The 12,087-nt window shown below is 42.8% G+C and overlaps 1 protein-coding gene across 30 annotated transcripts in view; it reads left to right on the forward strand.

Moving 5' to 3' along the window:
- LRRFIP2 (LRR binding FLII interacting protein 2) overlaps positions 1 to 12,087 on the forward strand; it is a 177,270-nt gene that overhangs the window by 36,783 nt on the left and 128,400 nt on the right. For 25 of the 30 annotated variants that reach the window (XM_017955596.2, XM_017955606.2, XM_017955604.2 and 22 more), the window contains exon 1: positions 10,593 to 10,708. The exons of 1 other annotated variant lie outside the window; for it this stretch is intronic. The gene's annotated coding sequence lies outside the window, so the exon portion shown is untranslated. Of the gene's footprint in view, positions 1 to 10,429; positions 10,709 to 10,756; positions 10,950 to 12,087 lie in introns of those variants that run through there. 4 more of the 30 variants (XM_009201208.3, XM_009201209.3, XM_009201191.3 and 1 more) reach the window with 4 other exon arrangements.

Here is a 12,087-nt window from a genome sequence, read left to right on the forward strand (position 1 = left end):
TAATTTTGTATTTGTAGTAGAGATGGGGTTTCACCATGTTGATCAGGCTGGTCTCGAACTCCTGAGCTCAGGTGATCTGCCAGCCTCGGCTTCCCAAAGTTCTGGGCGTGAGCCACCGCACCCAGCCCTGTACATGCTTTTTTTTAAAATGAAAGAATGAATGAAGTATGCAAGACAAGAGAGAAATCTTCCATGGTTTTGAGCAGTGAGAAGCATAATTAGAATTTTTTTTTTGAGACAGGGTCTTGCTTAGTCAATCAGGCTGGAGTGACACGATCACAGCTTACTGTAACCTCGAATTCCTTAGCTCTAGTGATCCTCCTGCCTCAGGCTCCCAGGTAGCTAGAACTACAGGCACATGCCAGCATACGTGCATACTTTTTAAAAATTTTTTTGTAAAAACAAGGTTTCCCTATGTTGCCCAGGCTGATCTCGAATTCCTGGGTTCAAGTGATCTTACCATTTTGGCCTCCCAAAACATTGGGATTACAGGATGATAGCCACCTCGCCCAGCCTAGATTTAATTTTTAGTTTTTTATTTTGATTCTGTGGTATTGGTATTTGTCTTAGTCCATTTGGGCTGCTATAACAAAATATAGCCTGGGTGGCTTATCAACAACTGAAATTTATTTCTCACAATTCTGGAAACTGAGAAAGCCAAGATCAAGGTGCCAGCAGATTTGGTGTCTGGTGAGGACCTGCTTCCTTATAGACAGCTGTTTTCTCATTCTAATAGCACATAATGGACCAGGGAGGGGTGTCTCTTAGGCCTGTTTTATAAGGGCACTAATCCTATTCATGAGTGCTCTGCTGTCATGGCCTAATCGCCTCAGGAAGGCCCTATCTTCTGATACCATCACCTTGGGGGTTAGGAGTTCAACATATGAGTTTTGGCAGGACAAACAATAGCAGACCACAACATTCAGACCATAGCAGTAATAGACAACTTTTTTTTTTTTTTTTGAGGCAGAGTTTCATTCTTGTCGCCCAGGCTGGAGTACAATGGCTCAATCTCGGCTCACTGCAACCTCTGCCTCCTGGGTTCAAGTGATTTTCCTGTCTCAGCCTCCCAAGTAGCTGGGACTACCAGTGTGCACCACTACACCCAGCTAATTTTGTATTTTTAGTAGAAACAGAGTTTCACCATGTTGGCCAGGCTAGTCTCAAACTCCTAAACTTGAGTGATCTGCCCGACTCGGTCTCCCAAAGTGCTGGGATTACAGGCATGAGCCACCGTGCCTGGCTGCAGATGTAGTACATTTCACCTTTGAGTATTCTAGAAAATAAAAATAAAATAAAATAACTGATAATTCCATTCCTTAAGGTCAACATTTGGGTGTGTTTTCTAGTATTTTTCTGTATTTGTATTGTTATTATTATTTGTGAGAAGGGGTCTTGCTCTGTCACCCAGGCTGGAGTGCAGTGGTGTGATCAAAGCTCACTGTAACCTTGAAATCCTGGACTCAGGCAAATCCTGCCATCTCAGCCTCCTGAGTAGCTAGGGCTACAGGCACAGGTCACCACACATGCCTGGCTAATTAAAACAAAAATGTTAAATGTTCATCTAGAACATATTGTTTAATAACCTACTGTTTTACATTAAAACATTATCCACTTTCTCCTACAATAGAAATTGTAATGGCTATAATACATGATTATTTCATTATCACATCTCTTTTTAAAGAAACCAGGCCCAAATCTAGTTTCCATAATGTGAAATTCTGATAAACAGGACCACAGAGCAGTGATTTTGATCAGGATCGTGCCTGTTAATAGCTGGCTACCCCATGGCATGCACAGCTCCAGGATGGGAGATTAACTTCAACAACTATTCATTTAGTTTGGTTTGATTTTCTGCCAGTCTTATGACCCACTTGAAGCATGTCCTAGAACAGAGAATGTTATGTTTGGTGTCCAAGGAAGCAGCAAACTAGAGGCGCCATCCCAAATTCTAGAATAATAATCAACAATCGTTTCACACCAAAGTCATCCATTTTCTGAAGTAAATTTTGAACTAAAATGTTAAAAAATGTTATGTAAGGTAGATTAAACGTCATGTGGGGAAAATAACTTGTTAGTGCAAAAAGGAAAAGAAACTGAAGAGAAAACAGATGTATCTGTAGATAAATTTTCCTTTCAAGTTTCTACAGTGTAAATGTACATCTAGAAGTCCATCTAGAAATGTCCATTGTCACTTGCTTCTGAAGTGTTTCCCAGGCACCTTAGTTATCAGCCACCCTGCCCCTAGGGTATCGAGGACAAATAAATATGTTTCAGGTAGCTTGACAGTAGGAAAGAATTATAAGGACAAGAAACTACCTGCAATACCAGTTGGGAGTGTCCCGAAAAGTGATGTGCTAAAATACTGACCGTTCCAGCTGGTTAACTTTCATAATCATGCATTTACTTTTCAATGGCAACTGAATATATGACAGCCTGATGATTCAGGGGAAAAAATGCAGTATTGTGTGTGGAATTGGAAGAGATTCAAAGTGAGTGCCATGGCAGTGACTAACTTCTTTCAAAAGCTTAAGGAAGAAACAATGCATAGGCCTTTGAGTTAGTTGGTGTAGTAAGTATTGTTTTCACCATCAGTGTCCATTTCCATATTTTGGTGATAGTACTCCATTTTTTTTCCTTCTGGGAACCACTCCTCTCCTATAGTCCATGATCTTTGGGTGGACCAGAGGTAAAGCATATTACTCAAATTTGGCTAATCATAGCACAAGAGTTTTCCTTGCTACAGTAATTTGTTAAAGGATGGGAAGGTAACTCCCTATTCTTTAACAAATTACTGTAGCAAGGTAATTGGTTCAGTGAATCTAGGAGCTACTGGAAGGGATCTCTTTCTTGCTGGACTTGGACCAGAGTGAATTTAGAACTGAAGTTTTTGAGAACTGTCTTGCTGCCACATGATGAAGTCTGAGTATAAGCCAATATGGAGAAGAGCTGATTGGGTTTTTTTGTTTGTTTTGTTTTTAAAAGAAATGGGATCTTGCTATATTGCCCAGGCTGGAGTGCAGTGGCTATTCACAGGCATGATTGTGGTGCCATATAGCCTTGGACTTCTGGGCTCAAGCTTCTTAAGGTAGCTGACACTACTACTACAGGCACACACCTGGGCCTTTTTTGTTCCCCCCAGAAGGCTCTCTTTTTATTTCTCTGACCTGAAATGGGCATAAGTTGCAACAGATTGAAAATTCTAACTCTACCTTTATTTTCAGAAGTGTCTAAATTAAACATTTATAAGAAAATTGATGTTTTATAAAAACAAAAGACATGAAAAGCTCTGTATTCAAATTTTTTATTCTGTGAACACTGTAAATGCCTTCTAGGAATATGGCATTGCGGGGTGTATACAAGAAAATAGATCTTTTCTCAAAAAGCATATACGCTGCTTGAGAAGACAAGAACAACATTAAAAAAACAGCCCTTTAGAACATAAGTGAGTTGTGGACAGTAATACATATAAATAATCTGAACGACAACATATAACTGATAACTATCTACAACCAAAACCAGCCTAGAAAAATAGCACGAGTAAGAGGCTTTAGGCTACACTCCTGAGCATTTTCTTTTAATTCTCAAGACATTTGTCCTTGTTTTCCTAATCTTTAGGTGGATTTATACATTTGTATTTCCTACGTGGGCATTTCCTCTGAATTACTAACTTGTAATTCAAACACCACATCTACCCCCAACCACTTCCTACCACTTCCACTGCTACCTGAATTATTGTGATAGCCTAACTAGTCTTCCTGCTCTCGCCTCTGCTCCTCTAAAGTCTATTCACAATGTATCAGTTTAAACTATTCTTATTTTATTAGGAAAAATTTAAAACACATAGCAAAGTTGTGTGTTTTACAGCAATCACTTCTACATCCACCACTTACATTCTACCATTAACAGAATAGTCCTTTAAAAAAATGGCAGATGGGTAGTTCCTCTGCTCAAAACTCTCCCACGGCTTAGCTCTCTCAAAGAGGAAAAATCAGGCTGGGTGTGGTGGCTCATGTCTGTAATCCCAACATTTTGGAAGACTTTAGGAGGCTGAGGTGGGAGGATCACTTGTGGGCAGGAGATTAAGACCAGCCTGGGCAACATAATGAAATACCATCTCTTTTTTTTTTTTTGAGACGGAGTCTGGCTCCGTGGCCCAGGCTGGAGTGCAGTGGCGCCATCTCGGCTCACTGCAAGCTCCGCCTCCCAGGTTCACGGCATTCTCCTGCCCCAGTCTCCCGAGTAGCTGGGACTACAGGCGCCTGCCACCACGCCTGGATAATTTTTCGTGAAATACCATCTCTTAAAAAAAATAATTGGGCCGGGCGCGGTGGCTCAAGCCTGTAATCCCAGCACTTTGGGAGGCCGAGATGGGCGGATCACGAGGTCAGGAGATCGAGACCATCCTGGCTAACACGGTGAAACCCCGTCTCTACTAAAAATACAAAAAACTAGCCGGGCAAGGTGGCGGGCGCCTGTAGTCCCAGCTACTCGGGAGGCTGAGGCAGGAGAATGGCGAAAACCCGGGAGGCGGAGCTTGCAGTGAGCTGAGATCTGGCCACTGCACTCCAGCCCGGGCTACAGAGCAAGACTCCGTCTCAAAAAAAAAAAAAAAAAATAATTAGCCGGGCGTGGTGGTGGATGCCTGTAGTCCCAGTTACTAACGAAGCTAAGGCAGGAATATCACTTGAGCCCAGAAGTTCAGGACTGCAGTGAGCTATGAGCAAGCCATTGCACTTCAGCCTGAGTGACAAAGTGAGACCCTATCTTAAGGAAAAAAAAAAAAAAAAAAAAAAGGAGAAAAGCCAATTTGTTACCATGGTCACCAGTATGATCTGGCGTCTATTACCATTCTCCCCACTTGTTCTTTAGTCTTCAGCCTTGTTATTGCTCCTCAAACATGGCAAGCACATTTTTGTTTTAGGGCCTTTGCACTTGCTGTTCCTTTTCTTGAAATGCTCTTCTCCCAGGTATTTACATGGCTTGCTTCTCTTTCTTTAGATCACCTCATTAGTTCTGACTCTTCCAAGTATTAAGTTGAATCATATGACCCTCATGTCACACAACTGGATTGAACCATTTAAACCTAAGGTGTAATGTCATTCTCAGGTCAAAAATTATTTTTAAAAGTCAGTAATTTCATAGGGTTCAAGTTTATAAAATAGCAACTCCACCCTACCCTTTCATTCTCACCCTGTTTCAATGTTCTTACAGCACTATTATCTTATATATTATTTGTACATTGTCTGTATGTAAGATCCTCACAGATAGGGAATTTGTCTGTTGTCCACTGCCGTGTGCTCTGTGTGCAGAATAGGATTTGGTCTATAGCAGGCCCTCAGGATGCATTTATTTAAAGAATGAGTAGCTGTGACTACAGGTATGCACCACCACACTTGGCTAAGTTTTTCATTTCTTTTTATATTTTGTAGAGATAGGGTCCCACCATATAGATTAGGCTGGTCTCAAACTCCTGGGCACAAGCAATCCTCTCAACTTGGCCTCCCAAAGTGCTGGGCTTACAGGTGTGAGCTACCACACCTGGCCAAGAATGAATTCTTTTTTTTTTTAATTTTTCTTTTTTGAAGCAAAGTCTTACTCTGTGGCCCAGGCTGGAGTGCAGTGCCATGATCTCAACTCATTGTAGCCTACGCCTCCCGGGTTCAAGTGATTCTTGTGCCTCCACATCCCGAGTAGCTGGGACCACAGGTGCATGCCACTATGCATGAATGAATTCTTAACATTGAAGTCTGAGTGAGCTTTTGAAAATACAAACCATGTTGCTCTCACGAAAAACTCAATTGGTTTGCAGATTTCATAACAAAGATTAGAATCTTTACCACAGCCTCTAAGACCCTGAATGGTGGGCCCTTAACTCTCCAGACTCATCTCACATTCTCTCATTTCAGCCCCTGGGACTCTGTTGGTTCTATCATGAGCTCTGTATGTGCTCTTTCTTGCTCTCCTCCACTTCCGCATGTAGTTTATACTCTGAGGCACTTTTAAATCTCAGCTTGAAACATCTCTTCCCAGAAGAAGGCATTTCTGACACCTCAGGTTAGGTCAAGTCCCAATGCTTTTATGCCCTCATGGCAGCACATACCTACACTTTGTAATACCTGTTAGATTTTAAAGGTACTTTTGTGAGATTGTCTCCCTTACCAGTTTCATAAGAAAAAGAAACAGCTTTGTTTTTGCTTCCCGTTGGATGTCTAGCATTTGCAAATTATCTAGCACATAGTGAGAGCTTAACATGCATTAACAAAATATATATCAACAGAAACTCTGGCATTCTAGCTCCTTAAGGGCAGAGATTGTTTTGTCCCTGTGTCAAGTACCTAATTGGGTGCCTGATACACAGCAGATAAATAATAGTTTGTTAAATAGGCTGTAATATGAAGGGTGTTTTTTACTCATTTATAGTAAGTATATAATGCAGAAAAACCATCACTTGATAATAAGTGATTAGGTGTTCATAACATAATTGATACCTATACAAAGTCCCAAATTTTCCCCTCTCATTAACCTTTCCTCAAGACTAAGATTGAACAAAGTAGTTTACCCTTCATTTTTCTATGTTTATTCTCTGGTGGAGGAAAGGGTGAGTGCCCTGGGTAGGAGAATCCATGTAGAACTAGAATTAGCCATAAGTGAGATTTTGCACACTAACAAACCATAGCATTTTTTTTTTTTTTTTTTTTTTTTTGTAGAGACAGGATTTCACCATGTTGCCCAGGCTGGTCTTGAACTCTTGGGCTCAAGGGATCTGCCCACCTTGGCCCCTCAAAGTGCTGGATTACAAGGCATTAGCCACCATGCCCACCCAGTATTCTTGTTTTGACAGTTAGATGTTTAGAAACTTTTTTAAAAAGCCAGTCAAATGAGGATGTCTTGTATTCTTCTTTGTTTTCCTTTGATAACAATCTGTGAAAAAACTGCAGTGGTCAGAAGATGTATTAAAATATACACACACAAGCTGTATAATTTTGCAGGTTTATTAGGGCAGGATGACATGGAACAGTATGACCAGAGAAAGCAACAACCTTACAAATGAATCACTTTCAATTGTGTTGACCCAGATAATTTTAAAAATAAACTTGTAATTCAAGATGAGCAGCAGGACAAGCTTATTAACATTTGCTAATTTAGGAGAGGAAGGGCCAAGTCAAATATAATAGAAATGCATTATTGCAAAATGGAAACTTTTTGATATGAAACATAAAAATAAATTAAAAACCTAAAGAAGACTGTAGTGTGTCAATTTCCTGGTTTTAATAAGGTATGTAAGATACCAATAGGGTATTATAGGTATGTAAGATACCAATAGGGTAAACTGGGCAAATACTACACAGGACTGCTGTACTATTTTTGCAACTTTTTAATAATTATTTCCAAATAAAAAATAAAAAAGAGAAAAATAACATGAAAAAATAATAAATCTAGATAGGAATTCTTACAAGGAGAACTTAAAACAAATATACATAGTAAAAGACAGTTACATTGCCAGGTTTCCACAGACTTGTAAGGAGTTAAATAAAATTAGAAAAATGTTTCTAACACACACACAGACACACTTTTTTTTTTTTTCTTTTTGAGACAGGGTCCTGCTCTGTCATGCAGGCTGGAGGGCAGTGGCCTGATCACACCTTACTGCAGCCTTGACCTCCTGGGTCCAAGCAATCCTCCCACCTGGGTCTCCCAAGTAGCTGAGACTAACAGGCACATGCCACCATGCCCAGCTAATTTTTTTGTAGAGACAAGGTTTCACCATGTTCCCCAGGCTGGTCTTGAACTCCTGAGTTTATGCAATTCACCTGCCTTGCGTCCCAAAGTAGTGAGATTACAGGTGTGAGTCATTGCGCCTGGTCTAGATACACTTTACTAATAAAAATATTAGGCTTTCAAAAGTGGTATCCTACTTTTAATGTATGAACTAATGATCTTTCACATCTTAGAGATGCGTTTTTTATTATTATTTATTTATTTTATATGATTATTATTATAAATTTATTAATTATTATAATAATATACACAGTATTATTGTGTTTGTGAAAGACAACTTTTGTGAAAACCACAAAAATAAGTATTTGCTGTTAAGAAAGGAAAAAATTTATTTCTTGGCCTCATCAAAGAAAACTGAAGATTTTGCTATGAAAGTAACAAAAATATACAAATTGTACCACCTCATACCCCCAAACTGTATAAACAATCGCAAAATTTTCCTTCATCTATTGATACAACCCCAGAGAAGCCAGTCCTCACAGACCTGGGGGCATTCCCACGTCAGAATATTACAAAAAGATCTAGGAACACATACATTTGGCAGAAAGAAATCAATTAATGTGCAGGGAAGATTGCCCATGAAATAATTTATGGTGATGCATTTAGTAGGGCCAGAGAGATCTGAGTTCAATTTTTGGCTCTTTCAGCTACTAGTTTTGCTACATTAGGTATGTCACAATCTCTCTGAATCTCAATGTCTTTACTAAAGTGGGTACAATGATACCCATATCTCAAGGTTAGTCCTAATACTGGAAGAGATATTTAAGTTCCTAGCACAATGCTGTGTAAATAGAAAGTGATCAGTAAGTGTTAGCTACCTCCCAGTCCGTTTTCCCAGAAACACAATGCAAAATATTTCTGCTGGTTTGCATGAATTAAAACAAGTGGCTAAGGAGTAAAATTAAAAGGGCAAGAGAATCTAATGAATTATCCAGACAATCTTTCTTTTTTCTTTTTTTTTTTTTTTTTGAGACAGAGTCTTGCTCTGTCGCCCAGGCTGGAGTGCAGTGGCGCTATCTCTGCTCACTGCAAGCTCCGCCTCCCGGGTTCATGCCATTCTCTTGCCCCAGCCTCCCGAGTAGCTGGGACTACAGGCGCTCACCACTACGCCCGGCCAATTTTTTGTATTCTTTAGTAGAGACGGGGTTTCACCGTGTTAGCCAGGATGGTCTCGATCTCCTGACCTCGTAATCCGCCCGCCTCGGCCTCCCAAAGTGCTGGGATTACAGGTGTGAGCCACCGCGCCCGGCCCTGACAATCTTTCTATTAATTATGTCGTTAATATTTAATACATGTTGGGTTTTTGGTATTATTCAGGTACTGCATCTGAATAGATCCTCTTCCTTTGTCTTCAACAAATTTGGCAAAATATGTCATTAATCATTTTATTCAGATCATAACATACCAATGTAAAAATCATAGTTTTAATGTTTACTCATGGCTCTGAGAAATATAGTGACATAGAAACAGTGAAAAGGTAAAGAATTTGTTTCTCAAAGCTGATGGGTATAATTGTCCTTGTCTCTCGAACCTTCCCCATTAGTGCCACAGTGGCAGCCCCCATAAACTGTAAGGGTGATCAAGCCTTCTGAAATTGCAGGGGAAGTGGGCAGCACAGAAACAGTCCTTAGAAGGCTTTAGAGACAGGTGCTCAACATGGAATTAGTGGGCTTATTCAGGGGCTTCTGGAATCTGCAGTCCCTGTATGTAAAGTTGTGGTTAGGTGTATTTTGTGCCTTTTTTGTTAGGAGGCTCCTCAACTATCACTTCCTCCTAGAGGTCTTCTCTAGCCATCCTATCCAGCCAGAGGCCTCGTCCACAAAATCTTTTTCATCACTCTGTGTGTTTCCTGCAAAGCCTTACTACACCTGTCATTACCTTGTTTGTTTGCTTCAGTCCGTCTATTCCACTAAGGTGAGCTTTCCAAATGCACAACCCTGGTCCTTCCCCAGTGGCTTGAACCTGGTGGGCCTCGTTAGATACTTCCGGAATAAATGACAAGTCCGTGTCTATCAGATTTTTAATAGACTTTATACTCCTCCATCCATCCCGCTCTCCGTCCCCCACTCTACCTCTCCGGCAAGTATTCTTCTCCAGAAATAATTTTAAGGTCACGCGTCTTCATTTTTGAAGTGAAGCTTGGGCATTTCGACCACACCCACCCTCCCTCCCTCGCATACTCGTTTCCTAACAGAGCGTTACCCCAGCCCACTTGCCCAAGCCCAGCAGGCCGCAGGGTTTAGGAGCAACCAGGGTAAGGGCAGCCCTGAACCGGAACAAGTGTCAATTCACATTACCGGCACTGGTCCTGGTTCGGAAAGCCTGGGCAGGAACCGTGCGACCCAGAGAAGCCACCGGCCCAAGGCCGCCTCCAGCCTTCGCCCCACCAGCAGCCCAGGGCCCCGCCCTACCGGCAGCCGCCCTCCCTCCAGCTTGGCCCTAACGGCTCGCAATGGCGGAACAGGGAGGCAGGAGCACCGCCGCTTGGGGAACCTCACCCGCCGGCCCAGGGCTCAGCTCGCCGTCTGACAGCCCCGGGTACTTTGCCCAGCGGGGTGCAAGGCCAGCCTGTGGCAAACGCCACTCCCGGGCAGTCACGGCCACAACTGCTTCCGGGTGAGCGGGTCGTCGACCCTGTGGCCCCGCCCATCCTTTGCCTCCTCAGTCGGCCGCTGAGGCTGCGGCTCCTCCCGGGGCCGGTTCCCGCTGTCTCAGCCGCGGCGCAGAGGGCACTTCGGCCTGACCGACTAGCTGGCTGCCGGTGCCGGGAGCCGCCGCGTCCATCCCCGCCCGCCTGGCCGGGGGACCCAGGACTGAGTCGTCCAGCTGCGCCCCTCGCCTCTAGCCCCAGCGGGCGCCGGGCGGGCAAGCAGCTCTTCGGCCCTTCCCGGACAGCGACGCAGTCACAGCGCGCGCCCTAACCCAGGTAAGGGCCGCTCCTCCCGCCAGCCCGGTGGGAGCAGGGAGCAGGGAGTTGGGGACCTCCCTCCCGGCCTCCGCAGTCCCGTGGGATCCGCGCCGCCTCTGACCTCGGCTAGGGGGCCGGGCTTCCCTGGGGACTGGCCGGCCCCCGGCGGGCTCCCGGACTGGGGTCGCCCCCTGCCTGCGGCGTTCTCAGATATCCGGTCTGATTTCTAACGCTCACCCTTCCTCCGCGCAGGGGAAAGGTACGTGTTACTCCCACTGTGGGAGAAATTAAATTGGGCAGCTGTCCCTCCGTTTCGGGTGCCCCAGGCGCCTTCTCTTCCTCCCTAGATGCCACACTCCAGTTCTGTCCTGGGACGAGCACCCCCAGGGAACGGTGTCAGGACGGTGTAGGGCGTAGCATTTTTGGGGGAATTTTACTTCTTCCTTGACCTGAGCTGGAGCGCGGGTTTAACAGGCCCTAGCTGGGTTAATACTTGACTAATATGAGGCGTTATTGACACCCAGATTGTTAAGTTACAGAGCTCCAGTCAACCCTGCCTGTGAGTAACCAGCAGGATGCAGGAGGACCTAAGGAAACCCACTTCTTTTTCTTTCTTAGAAAAAAGTTCAAGTGTTTGCTTTACTTTTTCCACCGTGGGAGCTACAAATACAGGCTACTGAGACATGACTAGATAAATATTGTATCCTAAACCTTAACTGTTAGTAGCTGGTTTTCTTTGAGTTTCCATTTAATAACTCAGCATTTCTACTATAAACAAAAAAATTGTAGAGTGGATTGATTGACTAAAAATGAGATGTAAGGATAAGAGTGGTTCTTAATTTTTTTATGTTGTCATAGTTGGAAGAGAATGTGGATGCAGTAATGGAACAGAGAGGGAGAGCAGGGTGTGGATGTATAAGTTCTTAATCAGTGTTTAAAATAATATTTTTTCAAGATAACATTTTATTTTAGGGATAAATCTATATGAAAAAGTGCAATTATTGGAGAATGCAGTGTTGCAAATAGAGTTAGTTGGCAGGGACTCCAAGGTTGTTGCAGCACTAACCCTGTTTAACCAACATCATGCTCTGTTTAACAGATACAGAGATAATGACCTAGTATTATAATATACTTATGTAGAATAAGAATTTCGGAAAGTGTGATTCATTTCGAAGGTAGATCACTCACTTTGTGAATCATTGCTATGAATCTGAAAATTGAAATAGAGAAAAGCTGAGTTCGTGTCTGCCTAATGAGATGGCATTCTTTACTCATTTAATAGAAAGTGTTGTATTATGTTTTGTTAGGTCTGTTGCTGGATATTTATCATCATGAAGAATGGTAATGAAATAAAAGTTGAAGTATTTGCAGAATGCTCGAATTTAGAATAGTCTGTT

Source organism: Papio anubis, chromosome 2 (genome assembly GCF_008728515.1).
Source record: "Papio anubis isolate 15944 chromosome 2, Panubis1.0, whole genome shotgun sequence".
Taxonomy (NCBI): domain Eukaryota; kingdom Metazoa; phylum Chordata; class Mammalia; order Primates; family Cercopithecidae; genus Papio; species Papio anubis.